The 16558-nt window shown below is 38.4% G+C and overlaps 1 protein-coding gene across 1 annotated transcript in view; it reads left to right on the forward strand.

Annotated features, from left to right (window-relative positions):
* Nucleotides 1–16558, forward strand: part of EFCAB6 (EF-hand calcium binding domain 6) — a 3527179-nt gene that overhangs the window by 1471176 nt on the left and 2039445 nt on the right. The gene's annotated exons all lie outside the window — the stretch shown is intronic.

A 16558-nucleotide genomic window follows, 5' to 3' on the forward strand; every position in this document is an offset into this window, starting at 1 on the left:
AAGCATGTCTGTGAGTCAGTGACGTTTGCCCACAGGTGTCTAAATTATTTGATACATGTTACAAGATTTCAGAGGGAATTGATCAGTTTTCCCATACCCTCTGAGTCCATTTCTGCAGAGGGTAAGAAAACAGTTTTTTTGCAGCTGTCCACTCTGCAATCCTTATCCATTGCTTCCATGAGACTGATTTCTCATGCCTCAAAGGGAGCTGCTAGAGCTGCGGGTTCAGGTGAAATCATTAGAAGGCATGCCTGGATGTGCCTGTGATTTTGCAGAGCCCTTCAAATCTTCATTTATCAATGCCCCTATTGATGGGTCCAAGTTATTAGATTCTAAGGTGAAAAAGATTCTCTCGAAGAGCATGCAAGATGGGAAGACCCTTTCTGCCATGAGAATCCATTTTTCTACTCCACAGAGGACCTTCTCCTGAAACTAGAGAAGGAGTATAAAATTGCAGTTCAGAAAATCACAAGGTTCTTCCCAACACTCTTATGGAGAAAATCCCCTCGCAGGAAATGGGGGAACTCCAGTGGAAGACACCATCCTCATAGCAGAGGTAGCCTGCAACATCAGGGCTTCAGTGATTCATTCTCAGCCCTTTCAGCATCCCCAAAGGATTACCCAAACACTGCACTCTGGAGACAGTCAGGGGCCATTTACCTCTGCACTCACAAGTCTGGATCACCATTACAAAAGATTCCTGGATGCAGAATATCATATCTAAAGGCTACTGTGTGCATTCTTTCCCTTTTTCCCCCAACATGTATCAGAAACATTCCTGATGTTCCACCCAGGCAGAGGAAAGCCTCAGCTACAGAATAAAAAAACTGCTAGAAAAAAAAGTCATCTAACCAGTTCCACCAAACCAACAAGAGTCCAAAACTTATTCAAGATTCTTTTTGGTGCCAAAAAAGACTGGGGACTTCAGACCAATTTTAGATCTCAGCAATCTAAATCGATTTGTGAGACACTTGAAGTTCTGGGTGGATGATTGAATGTGCTCTGTAGATCTTCAGGATGAGTACTATCATATCAAGATGCACAGGTGCTCCAGATGATGTATGTCCATACTTCCAGGTGGAAGACAGTCACTTCCAATTTAGTTCCCCACCCCTTGGTCTCACCACAGCCCCCAAAGTGTTCACCAAGTATATGGCAGTGATTGTAGCTCACCTGAGACTGCAAAGATTCCAGGTGTTTCTGTATCTAAGTTGACTGGCTCATATTTGCTTCCACCAGGCCTGTACTAATTCAAACCAGGGACCACTTGCTCCATCTCTATTCATAGCTAAGCATTACCATAAAACATTCTAAGTCTCAGCTCTGGAGTTCACTGGTGCCTTTCTAGACACAAAATCACAAGAGGAGGCCTACCTCAAACAAGATTAGAGACATTAAGGAAACAGGCATCCCACATCCTTACTCATCATTCACCTCCAGCCAAATTAGGGTCAAGACAAAAAGAAGGGGTAATGATGGATGGGAAGTTGAGAAAAGATGAAAGCAGACAACACAGCTGCAGAGTTATGGTGAGTACATAATTATAAATTATTAGATTAAGCCAACGGTCTTATTCCAGACATTCACATATGCAAAAGTAAGAGAAAGTGTATCAGCTCTACGATAGAATACATACTGTCAAAGTTGGGGATTCCACAGCTACCAGTAGACCAGTTACTGGTGGTGTACCACAAGGATTTGTGCTGGGCCCTGTACTGTTTGGAATCTATTTCTCGGAAGTCCAGGTTAAAGTAGATGGCCTGTGGCTTACCATTGTCACTGATTGTTGTAAACTGGGCACAGTCATTGAGTCTCCAAATGATGTTAACATATTGCAAAAGGGGCTAACACAGACAAATGATTGATGCCAAAGCCATGGACTAAAACTAAACACAAAAAAGTGTATTATTATCCCCTTTGGCAAAGAGGAAGTCCCTACAAATTACAATATTGACAGCACCCCCAACCTCAAACCTGGTGGTGTGAGATTTGGGAACAGAGGTTGATAGCAATCTAAACTTCTATCACCATGTGTCCATAGTGGTAAGGAAAATCTTCTACACTGCACATCTCATAAGTAAGGGCATCCCATCCAAGACTAAGGATGTTATAACTCCTCTTTACTCATCCCTCATCAGACCAATAATAGAGTACCACGCTTCCTTTTGCATGTACCTCACCAGAGATCTGCAACAGCTGGAGAGATCACAGAGGTTTCTCAACAAGAAAATTCAGGCCCTCCAAAACATGACCTACATGGCAAAACTGAAAGCTCTGTCACTGTACTCTATATTCTACAAGTTGCTTTGATTTGACTTGCACCTGGCCTACAGAGCAGCCTATGACCATGTCCTAATGGAAATGCTGCACATCCACAAATCAAATGGGACAAGAGTCACTCGCTCCAGGAATCTTGACCTAGCCTGTGACATTAACAGTACAAGCTGGAGAGACAGATACATCTCCCAGAGATTGCCTCTCCTCTGGAATAAACTCCCTATTCACATGAAGCACAGCTCCTCAATATCCCTGTTCAAGTGCAACCTAGATAACTGGATGGAAGACCATAAACTCACCCTGGGGGTCGTACCCATGTCCCTCATGGACAGGGTCAGTCGATGCTGATCATAGACATGATCTGCGAATAATGACCATCTAACCAAGATCAGTTAGGGAACATGGGTATAACATGGCTAGGCATGTAAAGGCCCTAGGGCCATTAGCGTAATAACGTGCTATGAACCTATAACTATTATGATCTGTGTACTTTTTCACCACATCCCCCACTTGAAAACCCAAGATGACAGTCTGTTAACTTAAACATGCTTTTGTCTAGTTTTTCTTCTTTTTTCTGTTTTTGCAGTGTAATGCCTATGTTCCATAATACCCCCAAAAAGGAAAGAATGAGAAGCAGAAGAAGAAAAAAGCATCTGTTTATTTTGGTGACTTTATCACATACAAGAACAGCTGAAAATACTTTACTATAAAATATGCAGTTTATATTGAGAAAGTTTCCTAGAAATGCTGTTAAGAACAGAAATTATTTTACTTACAGTTACCCTTTTCCTCCTTCCCCTCCCTTCAGAGTCCTTACAAACATTAATGATGTGAAGTGAAGCAAATGCTTTTCAGTTCTCCACAAGTTTAACAGAGTCAACAAAAGTCCATTCTTTCCACTTATTCTTATACAGCTGTATTTCACAAATGTGATTGATGCTTTGCAGTCTCACATTTATTCACTAATTTCCATGTTGCTGGTCTTCTTCCTGTTCATCTCCATCTCCAAACTCCCAGTTGCAGTTCAGTTCCAAGGTACTCCAGATTCTTTTGGTCAACTCCTAAGCTTTTCTCTCTCTCTCAAGAATTTTCCTTTGGAACAGTGGAAAAAGGTTTCACTAGCAAAGTGTTTGCTTTATTGTCAGAAGAATGAGACACAAGAGTCCCCTTCTGCTTCATGGCTCACTTTTTGTTGGGAAAAGTTTTGCATTTCATCCTTAACCTGTTCTGCTTTGAAAAATGACTGATGTTCCAGGAAAAAATATTTTGAAGACAGCTGGATACTGCAGCTTGAATGTCATTCCTGCCACTCAACATTTCCTGATTATTGGAATAAATTTGTTTCTCTTCTGCCTGGCAAACAGTGAGTAACCATTCTCCACAAATGCTTTACTGTCTTCAACTTTGCTCTTCTGCCACGTTTTTGCCAGCATCAACTCTTTCTACTGGTAGGTTGGAATCTTTGCTAATAAAAATCTTGTCTGCTTTCTCATGGCCACATTTGGAGCATAAACACTTTGTGCCCTTCAGTTAACAGTTCCTCCTGTGGAGTGCCAGTCCAGTTGCTTATTTGTGCCTTCATAAAAGTAATACAGTCTGCTCCTTCTAGTTTCTCTGGTGCAACAGAAAATCTCAGAGTTTCCCTGCATGCTCTGTCCTCTTACTCTTCCATTTTTTGAAACATCTCTTCTTGAACGGTCTCATACTCAGCCAGCCAGTTCTTTATTTCGAACTCTGATATTTGCAGTCTTAACAGCTCATCTGATTATCTGTTTAAAGCTTCTTCCATTTTTTCCAGCCTTTTGTTATTTGAGTTTATATACTCCTTCAGTGTTTCATTTAATCAGCTCTGAGCACATTTCACTTATTATTTTAGATTACATTACTGGAAGCCATATCCTGCACTAAAGCTGGAGCTTGAGCTGCTTTTTGCTGAACAACTGAAGGATTCTTTCCAGTCAGTGTTTTCTCTTCACTTTTTCTATTTGATTTTCTTTCAGGCTCTCTTAGTTTCTTCTTTGCTGGCATCCATTTACTGTACTTACTAGCCAGTAACTGACAATATCGTTAGCTGTTGTTTTTCAGTTTCTGTTTTCACACTGAGAGAGCTGAAGTTAAGCTAGTGATCAATTTGCAGGCATCTTGGAGGTCCCCGGTAAGTTGTATGATATTGAGGATATGATATTGAGGATGGGACCAGGGACAAGCCTGTGGGACCCTTGCCCAGTGAGAGCTCTTGCTTTTCCATACAGTACATGCAAACTAATAGAAGAAAGTTACTCACTGAGGTATTTTGTTAATCTAGGTTTTTCAAAATGAGGATATTTGAACAATTTTAATTTCTGAAATCTTTATCTAGAAAGTCTAGGCTGACAAACTGTGCCAGAAATCAGCCAGACATACTTGAATGACTAACCTACATCTTCAAGTGCATTTAAGTAAATAGTAGGAACAAGATGAGATGAGCTATATAAAGGTGACTGACTATATTGTTTGTGTATGTTGGTTTGTGTATGCATGTGTGTGAATGTGTGTGTGTGTTTGTGTGCATATCTTGTCATTGCCGACAGTTTGCAATATTTATAGCCTGCACCATCATCCAATACCTTTGTTGATTTTTTTCAAATGATTTTTGAAGTTCTTCATTTTAACCAAAACATTTTCCATTTGTAAATATTTTACAATAAATTTATTTGAAGTTCCTGAAGCTAGGTTAAGAATAGGTAAAACACCGTCTCTTTTTGTTCATAATAATGCACAAAATTCTTTTAAAAATATTTTTTTTGACGTAGTCTACTTTTTGATCAGCAAGGAATTGAAGGGAACTTCTAGTTACAGTTAGGAGGGACATATAGCATCCTAGTTCAGTTATGTCTTAGCAGGTCACACAAACTATTTCCATTTCTTTCATAAAGTGATCCAGGTCAGCTGTTTTAGTCCTGACTGCAAATTAATAATATTTTATGGACAAAGCATTTAAATGTCTGAAAGAGACACTATCAGCATACATGCAGAGTTGCTTTTTATCCCAGTTCATGAGCCCTCTTATGCTGGACTGGGATTTACAGAAGAAACATCAGCTGCAGCTCTACCAGAACAAAAAATATCATCCATCTACCTATTTAACTGAATAAACTACTTAAAAGTTCAACAAGGCATCTTTATTCCTCCGAGAGGGAGGGCACCAGAGAGAGAGCGAGAGTCTTCTAGCTCTACTAGCTAAACTGGACTATCTGGACTAAAACCTTTGTATTCTGTTTCTTATTAGTCCTGTCATCCTCTGGGTCACAGGTGGGATACCACACCTGACTCAAACTTTCTGAAATAGTTCTGATTTATATTATCAAAACATGAGGCATGAATTATATTTATTATTATACAGTGCAACCCAATGGACTTAGCAATGTTCTAAATATATGTTACAATGGTTTATTGTATTTCTTTAATTACTCATTGATTGCATCTGTTACTTGTTTAGACCTCTTTTTATTGGTTGCGTTTTTGGAACTACAAATATTTAATAGCCTAATTATTTCAGTTTTTCTAATAACATTGAAAACAATCCAGTCAAGATGCTAATATATTATTTTTTACTTTTGCAAGCTACCATAGTATGCTCCATTTGGATTGTTTATTATTGGAGGTAGTTGTTTGTGTGATTGGTTGCAAAGCACTGTCTAATATTTCATATACAGGCATTCAAGAAGACCAAATGTTACAAAAACTCCCACCACAAGACAAGTATTCTAGATGTTTATATTGCTTGTATTGCCTTGGGTAAGGTACAATTAGAATGCATATTATCTTGTAGATGTGAAATATGCCAGCTGCTTACTCCAGTTATTTTCATTGATAGGAAGCACAAGTTAAAATTTATTTTAATGGAAATGCACTTCCTGCTGATACTGTAAGCCTTCAATGCTGAAGGAATCTTTGGGACTTGGTCTGTTGACATTCTTTTCAGAGCCAGGTCCATCAACTTTGACTTTGGAATCTGTGGCTGACATTATTATGTATGTTGTTCATTAGAGCACCATTGCAATACCCATAACTATATAAAATGTATCCTGCCTAGGATATCCAACATCTGGCCAGTCTGGAAAGCTTCAAACTCCTCCCTCTCATACTCTACATCCGCCCATAACAGATGAGCATATACTGGTTAGGATGGATACACAGCTGTACCAGAACACATAACTTTCTTGCCATATGTAAGCTTATTCATACTTCCCATCAGCCCAAAGAGAACTGACGATAAACTTCAGTTAAATCTTCAAGTAAATGAGTATCCCAGTTAGGGGAACATTCTTTTTTCCTATACAGTCAACTTCAGTTACTTCGAGTGAATGAGTATCCTCATTAAAGGAACCTTTCTTTTCTCTGTGCAAGCCAGACATAAAAATTATTTTGTGTGTCAGAAAAGGCAAATGATCCTGTGGTAGAAAATCCCCTATAAATATGCTCATATTAGTTGTCTTTTGTTTGAGAGAACAACACAAAGTCAGGTCTTGTCAATTTTACCTTTCTTTTTATTCTAACACAGTAATAGATAAGTTAAATTACTTGAAAAAAATTCTTGAGAACAGCCACGTTAAGTACTTGACATATGTGATGACAGTGTCAGATTCCCTTTAAAAAGAAAAATAAATTGCCTAAGGAGGTTAGCAAAGAGATGTGGTCATCTACATCTTTTCTATGGTGTGGGACTAATGACTCCATTGAGGCACCTTTAAAGCCCTGGGATTGTTAAGATTAAAGTTGTACTACACTATTCAGGTAGTCTGTACCTTTATTCAATGAAAACACTGAAACAGCTCTGCTGTTACGACATTCATTTACTGCATATGAGGTATTTCATCTAGATTAACAATGAAATGTGGTACATCAAACGTTCTTCAGCTTAGAATAATCAGAATCTCCCCTACAAAAGGAAAAGCCCCAATCTTTATAGTGTCTTTTCTGCCTGCATCAGCAGTTTTGGAAATTTTCCAGAATAATACGTCTTTACTCTCAAGCTGGTCTGCTGACCATTTGTTTTCCATATCTTAAAATTCTGTTCCTGAAGAATAACTCATTTCGTCCTTGGCCTATCTTGCGTATCATATTGATGAGACACAGCTACATGCAAGAGTTGTCTTATCCTGTTTGTAGATAATAAATTTCACAAGCTGCACAGTTTATAAGAGATAAAACATTTTACTTCTGATTCCTATTAACAATGAATGCCATGCTATATGTTTTGCCAAGAGTTCAAACTAAGTACACTCTACACACTGACATTCAGAATATTTATTTTACATTTTCAGAAAAAATCCACTGAAACTCATTTTAACCTGTTAGTTACTTTCACAATTCCCTCTTTCATTTAAAAGGAGGAAAATGGCTGTCCATTTTCGACTTCAGTTGTACGCATTGAAACCTTTTCCAGTTTATCTAGGTTAACCATCATGATTTGTTGGATTCTATAAGTTTTCCGCAAATGGCAACTTGGGTAGCAATTCCAGATAGTTAATATGACTATAATGCCTAACACTACTAATACAGGCTGTATCAACCAATTTAACAGGTTTGACCAACCAGTAAAGATATCCTACCAATTGTGAGCAGTGTCTTTTTTGGTCTTTTCAGCTAAACTAAATAGTTTATCTTTTTCAATGATGCTTAATGCCTCATAATACAGAATACTTTTACAATAATATAACCTTTCCACGTTAAGTGGTATTAATCTGATTTTAACTGTTTTCAGACTTGGCATTTGCCGTGAGTCGACAAAAAAAAAAAAACATGAAGTCACTTAATGACTTTCAACTGATCTCTATGAACAAGAATCATTTTGCTTTTTTCTTTCCTCTAACGTTGTACACTAGAAGTCCTAACTGAGCAATTATTTCAAAAGGTCCTTGCTAATTACTGTCCCATGGACCGTCCGTCTGGAACATCTTGATTAATACTTGTGTCCCAGAGGAAAGGTTTTCTTCTGGCATAACAGGATCCTTTGACCGTAATTTGAATGCTTGCATTTCTGATAGGCTTTGACACAATTCAGAAATATCTTTTAACCATTGTTGATGCTGTGCAATTTCTAATAATAGTCTGTCTGTAATAACAGTAGGATCGAATGGCAATTGTACAGGCAATTTTCTACCTGGCATGACTTCAAAAGGTGATATCCCTGTTTTACTATGAGGAGTTGCTCTGACATCCAGCAAGATTCCAGGCAGATGTTTTACCCAATTTACACCTTTTTCCAAGCAGGCTTTCTTAAGGCGTTCCTTAAGAGTCCTGTTCATTCTTTCAACAATCCCATTAGACTGGGGATGGTAAGGAACATGAAATTGTTGCTGGATACCAAGCAAATCACACAAAGCTTTCATCAGTTTACTGACAAATTGTGGCCCATTATCAGATTTGATAACTCGTGACCATCCCCAGTGACAAAAAATGTTTTTCCATAAGGTTTCCGCTATAGCTTTAGCTGTCATTGTTTTTGTAGGAATTGCTTCTACCCATTTTGAAAAAATATCAACTACCACTAGAAGATACCTGTATCCACCTTTAGCTGGGGGTAATGGACCTGCAAAGTCAATTTGTATGGCATACCAAGGTCCATCCGCTGGAGATACCCTTAGTAACTTTGGCTTTTTCAATTGAACATTAACCTGCAAACATATTAAGCTTTCAGCATGCACTAAATCACAGATTTTCTTTAACTGTGGATGCCAGTACTTCTTCTTTACAATGGGCCATAACATTTGTGAACCGAAATGTCCCAATACCTGATGATTAAATTTCACTAACTGTTGTGCCTGTTGGTATGGTATATAAGGAAGACTAGAACTGTCTTCAAAATATTTTGCATAATATTGCCCTGGACTTTTTCCTACAAGAGAACATTTTACTAACTCTTCCTGCAGTCCAAACTTAGTTTGGATCTGCAGCAAGTCATGTTGCAAATTCTGAGCTGAAAATGTCTGTATGGCATGTACTGCACTGGTTTTATCTTTTACACCAGAAAGGTGTTCTGTAGGATATAATTGCATTCCTTCCTTGGCTGCCTTTTTTGCCATCTGATCAGCATAGTTATTTAACTGAAAAATTTTCATTTGTAGCTTTTTGATGATCTTTTACCTTTAAGATATTGTAGCAACCCACAAGAGATTGACTACAAACCAAATTCCAAATAGTCTAACACAGAAGCATGCTTGAGTGGTTTGCCCATATTATCAACAAACCCTCTCCTTGCCTATGTAGACATATGCAGCCGCAGAGAATCAACTACGTATGCACTGTCTGAAAAAATATTGACAGGTGGAAAATGCTGTAACACATAAAGAACTGCTTCTAGTTCAACTCGCTGAGCAGACGTGTCTCCGTAACTGAATCAGAGTCTGAAGTCCCATAGAAGGGTTTTCTGGTGCTACTGCAAATCCAGTCCGATATTGTCCATTTTCCCAAAATCGAGCACCATCAACAAAGACAGATAGCCTGTCTTCCTGAAAATCAGGAGACAGAATGGGCTTTTCTGGATTTGAAATGTGTCTAATGCATTTGTGTCATTTTCCTTCATATCCCATGAAATTAGATAAGTAATACTTATCTCCTGCCTTTATTGTAACTTGCTTGACACTAAATAATGCCAACCATTTTGCAAACACTGCTTGACTGACGTCATCAATCAGTTTATTTAGCTAAGTTTCATTTACCAAAGCCTATATGGCATAATGTGGTGTCTGTACTATAATGACTTTGGAAAAAGCTGTTAGGTATTCAGTTTGTTTTAAACCCCAGTAAATGGCCAAAAGTTACTGAATGCACAAGTGATATCCCCTCTCAACATGTGTCATTTTTCTGCTGAAAAATGTAATGGGGCATAAAGTCTTTTCCATTCAAGCATCAGAGCCCTGAGGCCACTCCTGTAAAAGCACAACAGAGAGTGTGTTGGGTCCAGCTGCTGCCTGTAACACAAAGCGATGTGTTAAACTTGGAGCTACTAATTCTGTAGCCTTGGCCAATGCTGCCTTCAAATCACAAAAAGCCATATTTTCCCTTGGTCCCAACTCCAGAAAGGGTAATTCTTTCTGGATAGAAAGCATGTCATACAGAGGAACTGCCATGCTGGCATAATCCTCTATGAATTCCCAATTATGATTCATAATACCTAGAAATTTGTGCAAATCAAGAATGGTAACCGGTTTATCCATTTGCAAAATTCCCTGCACCCTCTCCGAACAAGGAGTACGCCTGGAAGGACATAAAATAGTACCTAGAAATTTTACTTCAGATTACATGAATTGTACCTTTTCACTTTTAACTTTAAACCCTTCCTCCTGCAGTGTTTGAAGAACCTGTGTTACTTTAGCCAAATGCTGTTCTTTTGTTTCAGACTGTCAGAAATATCCCTTTCACTGGTTCCCCTTGATGGGAGAATTGTACTTATACAGGTTTACTACCTATGGCTAGACATCCAGAGCAGTTAAAACCTGAAATACATGTACGTTTAGACAAGCCAGGAGGCAAATGCCTACCTGTAACTGAGACAGCTCCTCCTGTATCTAGAAGAACATCTTCCCACAGGTTCCCCTCTACCCAAATGTTAAGTGGTCATCCATCTTTCCTTTTCTTGAAGTTAGTCAAGAAAGAGACTTGGGTAGAGGGGGTCACACTCCTATAGTACATCTACTTTCCACCCCGAATCATCGGTGATATTGGACTGCAAAGGATATAATTGCAGTGTTTCCTCAACTTCTTCACAGTCAACATAAGAAGATCGATTACGTTCATGATGCAGAGCTGTTTGCTGCTGATAATTAGGATTTACTAGACCCTGAGGAACAAAGTCAGAAAGAACAATTGTATCCTGTGTGCTACACTATTACTTTGTACATTAATACTAGGTGTCACACCATCCCTTTGCTGTACTGGGAATACTGACTGTTGAGTGTTTGTGGTATATAGGGGGTGTTGCTGTAGTCCCCTATTACCCTCTGTCACATATTGTTGTAAAGTGTACTGCTGTGTTTGTACTTCTGGCTGCATTACCTGTTGCTGTCATGGTACACGTGGCTTATCAACATTTTTCACGGTAAGAAACTTACCCTTTGCCTGTTGTTCCTGGCACCATCTGCAATAATATTTACAATCATTTTTAGTATGACCTACCTGTTTACAGGAATAACAAATAGGCTGTCTCTTTGGAGGACCCTCTATAGATTGAGTAACTTGAGAAGTTAACTGAGTGGCTTGGGGAGCTGAAGCTGCTTGTTGTTGCCCCTGTATAACTTGCCCTTGATATGATTGTCCTTCTACTTGCTGTGGGACTTGCTGTCCCTGATTAATGCATCTCCCATGCCCCTTTCCCTTACTTCATTAACAGTGGGTGCTGAACGGGGATTGTAAATCCTTTGCTTATGAATAGCATTATCTTTACACATAATACGTGCTGTCAGCAATTTATCTACTAACTCAGTGAGTGTATTTGAAGATTACTCATAAATAAGTTTGATATCCCCTGGAACATCTTCCAAATGGTCTAAAAAGGAGCGCATAACAGCTTTTTGAAAATTGTCATCTTTCAAATCTTTTTTATCATTGCCATTAACTAGCATATATGCCAGATGGTAATGTTCAGCCTGTTTTTTCGCTGAATGTCATTTGAAACTGATCTAAAAGTGTTGGTGTGAGAGATTGCCCCCTAGTGTACGCTAACAATACTGCTGTCATTATTAGGTGTTTAGTTTGTATTGGATACTGCTTTTGGTGATTATAAGCCATAAAACGCTGAGGGATAAAATTCCAGAAACAACGCTCCAGTGCACATTCCATACAGTGCCTACAGTTTTAAGAACCCAAGCTTCAAATGTAATCATATTATTAAAAATACCCTTCTGTTCATACCACTTAGGGAGAGTTTCTAACATCCTAGACTGATGATAAACTTCAGCAGAAAAACCTGCTGATGCTATGATAGGACTGGTAGCAGCAGTTTGTAGTGCTTTAGATTGATATTTTTGTAACAGGGCTTGTAATCTTAAAAGATCTTGATTAGCTAAGTCTGCTGCTCTAGCAGATACAGATTCCTGTGTGTCTCATTGAGCTTGTAATGTGTTCGTCTCCTCCCTTGCAACAATTACATCATGCTGTGTGTCAGTCAGTTGCTTGTCATATTTTTTTTGAAAACTGACAATTTTATTCATTAACCCTTCTAGCATACCAATAGCTTTACTGCCTTGTTCAATAACGGTTTGTGTAAAGGTCTTAATTTCAGTCTGTGAGACCTTCAAAAACTGAGAAAATTCTTTTGTACATTTAGCAGTGTCAGCATGCATTTTACCAGACGCATTACATTTATCACAGTAAGTCTGGAAATGACCCATGAGGTCAAGATCTTGCTGGTTGCTAACTTTAGCAATCCGATCTTTAAACTCCTTCAAATCAGACTGTAAAGTACAAACTTTGACATTTGCATCACCCTCTAATAAATCTTTTGCAACAGGATCTATGGAAACAGGAACCATTGTCTGTGCTTTAAGCATTGCTTTATCCTGGTTGTGTTCCAGGTTTTATACAATACGTTTGACAATGCATGCAAAAAGCAACATTTAAATCATTGCAAATAGCACATTTCTGTACATTCTGTGACACTTCTGCCTTATGTAGTAAAGACTTACAGGTGCTAACATACTGATTATACTATTAAATAATTGCAACACATCTACATATGATTCAGATACATCAATAGTAAAAGATTTAGTGCACTTCTTGGCATCTTCATGAACTGCATTCATTGTTAAAAGAAAAACAGAAGAAAATATTTACCACATATGTTTAGGACAAGGTGGCCAGTCTTGACACAGAGATCAGTTGTGGGAGTATTCTCTGCTGTCTTTCACTAGATGCTGGTGAGACAAATTTTTGGCAGTATAAAATCGAACCTCGTATATTACCAACTATCTGAGGAAGAATTTCTGAAGAAGAATTTCTGTACTACGCTGCAGTGTTTGTCCTCCAGTCAATGGACAAAGTTTTAGAAAAGAAGTGTCAACTCTAAAAAGGTCTGCACTGGAATGTTGTACTGTGAGAGTCACCTCTTCAGGTCACCACCCCCCTGGTTGTTTGTACTGCACTGTTCTCACCACTGTTAAGACTAAAGTGGTACTACACTATTCAGGTAGTCTGTACCTTTATTCAATGAAAAACTGAAACAGTTCTGCTGTTATGACATTCGTTTACTGCATACGAGGTATTTCATCTAGATTAACAATGAAAGGTAATACATCAAACATACTTCAGCTTAGAATATTCAGTCTCCCTTACAAAAGAAAAAGTCCCAATGTTTTGTAGTGTATTTTCTGCTTGCATCAGCAGTTTTTGGAAATTTTCCAGAATAATATGTCTTTCTTCTCAAGCTGGACTGCTGACAGTTTGTTTTCCATATCTTAAATATTCTGTTCCTGAAGAATAACTCCTTTCGTCCTTGGCCTATCTTGCGTATCATATTGATGAGACACAGCTCATACAAGAGTTCATCTTGCCCTGCTTGTAGATAATAAATTTCACAAGCTGCACGGTTTATAAGAGATAAAACATTTTACTTCTGATTCTTATTAACAGTGAATGCCAAGCTATATGTTTTTGCCAAGGTTTCAAACTAAGTACACTCTACACACTGAAATGCAGAATATTTATTTTAAATTTTCAGAAAAAATCCACTGAAACTCATTTTAACCTGTTCGTTACTCTCACAGGGATCATCAGTCTGTATCTCCTGGTCCCTCTGGTGCATTCCCTCTAGACTTCACTGAGGCTCGGGAATATCACACTTTTGTTCAAACTGCACATCAAGCAGAACTTGCTAGAAAGAGAGTCTCTAAAGGTAAAGGAGGCATATGCAAAGATCTTATGAAGGAGGATGTTGCTAGTTCACTTATGGAGGTACAGAATGTGAATTCCTCTCCCAAAAGAATAATGCTCAAGACTCCTGAGTTACACACATACAAATATGAGCATATTCATCTTCCTTCTACCCCTTCTCAGCAAAAGTGCTCCCAGGAGGATTGGTACAGCTTTGCAGAGGGCTTATTTAAAGGCATCCAAACTCTAAAGTTATCTTTTGCAATTTCTACCACTTTTAAAAGAATGTTGACCTGATCCTCCTCTGAAGAACTTCTCTCCACATCTGAAAATGAGGGGTTTAGACTATGCCTCTCACTTATCTCCCTCTACTTCTTGTGATCCTGAATCTGAGGATATTATTTCCTCAAATTCTCCCAATAAGGACATTACTTTGTTGATACAATCTCCAAAATGAAATATTTCTTTAAATGGGCACACAAGGAGTCAGATATGAGTTTCTGAGTCTGAACCCCCAAATCCAGTAGCCATAACTCCTATTTGTGGGTCCTTAGAAGGTACCTTTAATGCAGCATCTTGTCTCCCCAGATTACCAACTCTCTGTTCCCAAAACACTGACAAATTCTATAGGATACCTTATAAATACAAATCTCTCTACAATAACTGTTTTTCAGACCCTGCTATAATTTCTTTGGATGAGGACAGATTTACAAAATCCTTTCCCTTTACCAATCCTATACCAAATAAGGACTGTCATGTCTTTGATAGGTTTGGAAAGAAAGTTTATGCTTCATTTACTCTTGCTTTCAGGGCAATTCATTTCTAGCCATGCATATCCAAATATGCAATATCTTCCAAGTTCAGAGACTAAATCTAATTTACTTGACTTGGTAAATTCTTCTTCCCAAGTTGCTAAGCATTTTATTATGTGTGCTTGTGATGCATTTCTAGGGCTACTGCCACAAGACCAGTGAAGCATAGAAATGCCTGCATCAGTCTGCAAAATTTTTCAAATTATGTTATTGATCAGCTTCTAAATGCCACTCTTGATAAAGATCTTGATGTTTGTGATGCCCGTGCACTGGCCCAGTAATCAAGGAGCCTCAATTCACACCACTAACACCAGTGAGGGGCATCCACATTGAGAAGGATAACAAATACACACACAGTAAAGTACAATTTCCCTTAAGGGCACACAGAGATCACAGTCTGAGGCTAGTTTCTCCCTTTCTGTCCAGATCCCCAATAAGACTCCCCACTGGCACAGTTATAGAGTGGAGTCCTTAGCCAGGGTTCCAAGCCAAATCCTCCCAGCACTCACTCTGTCCAACCAGTGCTTTGTGTCCCTGCCCAAGTAGCTGACACACACACGCACACACACACACACACACACACACACACACACACACACACACACACACACACACACTTTGAGATATAATTTATATACAACCAGACAGACACTCCTGGGGAAGGCTGTCCACAGGTTCACTAGCTGTGCCCTTCTGTCCAGGCTATAAGGTAGTAATCCACTGCCACCTGAACCCCTATATCAGCTACTAAAAAGGCCCTTACCCAAAGTATGTCTAATTATTACTGTGCAATATTATTATCCAAATAGTAAGTGTGACTGAGCAGCAAGACTGTTGGAGTGGCTTTGTACAATATCACTATATACATGCAATGTACTCTAGAGCTTAAATTATCTCTACACAAAACAGCCATAGTTGAAAGGTTTGAAATTATTTAATAATAAATAATAAAAACACAACACAATACTTTTTACTACACCGTGCTAGTCAAGAGTTCAGACATCACATGAAAATGCTTAAAATAATACTGTAGAATAGTTCTGACGTAAATATAGAAAACAGCTAGACTAAACTTACTGTTTTCTGTCTTTTCCTAAGAGCAATCACAGTTCAAATTAAATTACATATAGAGCAAAAGCAGAGTACTAGTGAATTGTTGTCAGCTTTAGACAAAATCCAAAATGCTCTCTCTCTCTCTCTCTCTCTCTCTCTCTCTCTCTCTCTCTCACAGACAGTCTTTTCAATTGATAATACATCACTGCTGACTCATTTTAGATTACATCATTCTTCTCTGGTTCCCAGGCTAACAGAAACTCAAGAGTTTAACATATCTTTGATCTTGCACCTGGTCAGGAAACCACAGCAATTAAAGACATTATATATGTAAAATCTAGCAATTAACTCTGGTCTCAAAACAATAGAAAGAATTTGCTGGTCAAGATATCACTGCTTTGAGTTTGAAATCAGTCATACAATGCTTGACTTATCAGCTTTCTTCCAGCAGAGTGCACTGTTGTTGCATTTTTGATGTTCAACATTTAACACAATTTTCTTGCATTTAAGAGAACATCCCTGTGGCTTATATTAATATTTACAAATGACAGAATTATCTACAAAAT

Source organism: Protopterus annectens, chromosome 11.part0, assembly GCF_019279795.1.
Source record: "Protopterus annectens isolate FY-2018-M chromosome 11.part0, PAN1.0, whole genome shotgun sequence".
NCBI classification, from domain to species: domain Eukaryota; kingdom Metazoa; phylum Chordata; order Ceratodontiformes; family Protopteridae; genus Protopterus; species Protopterus annectens.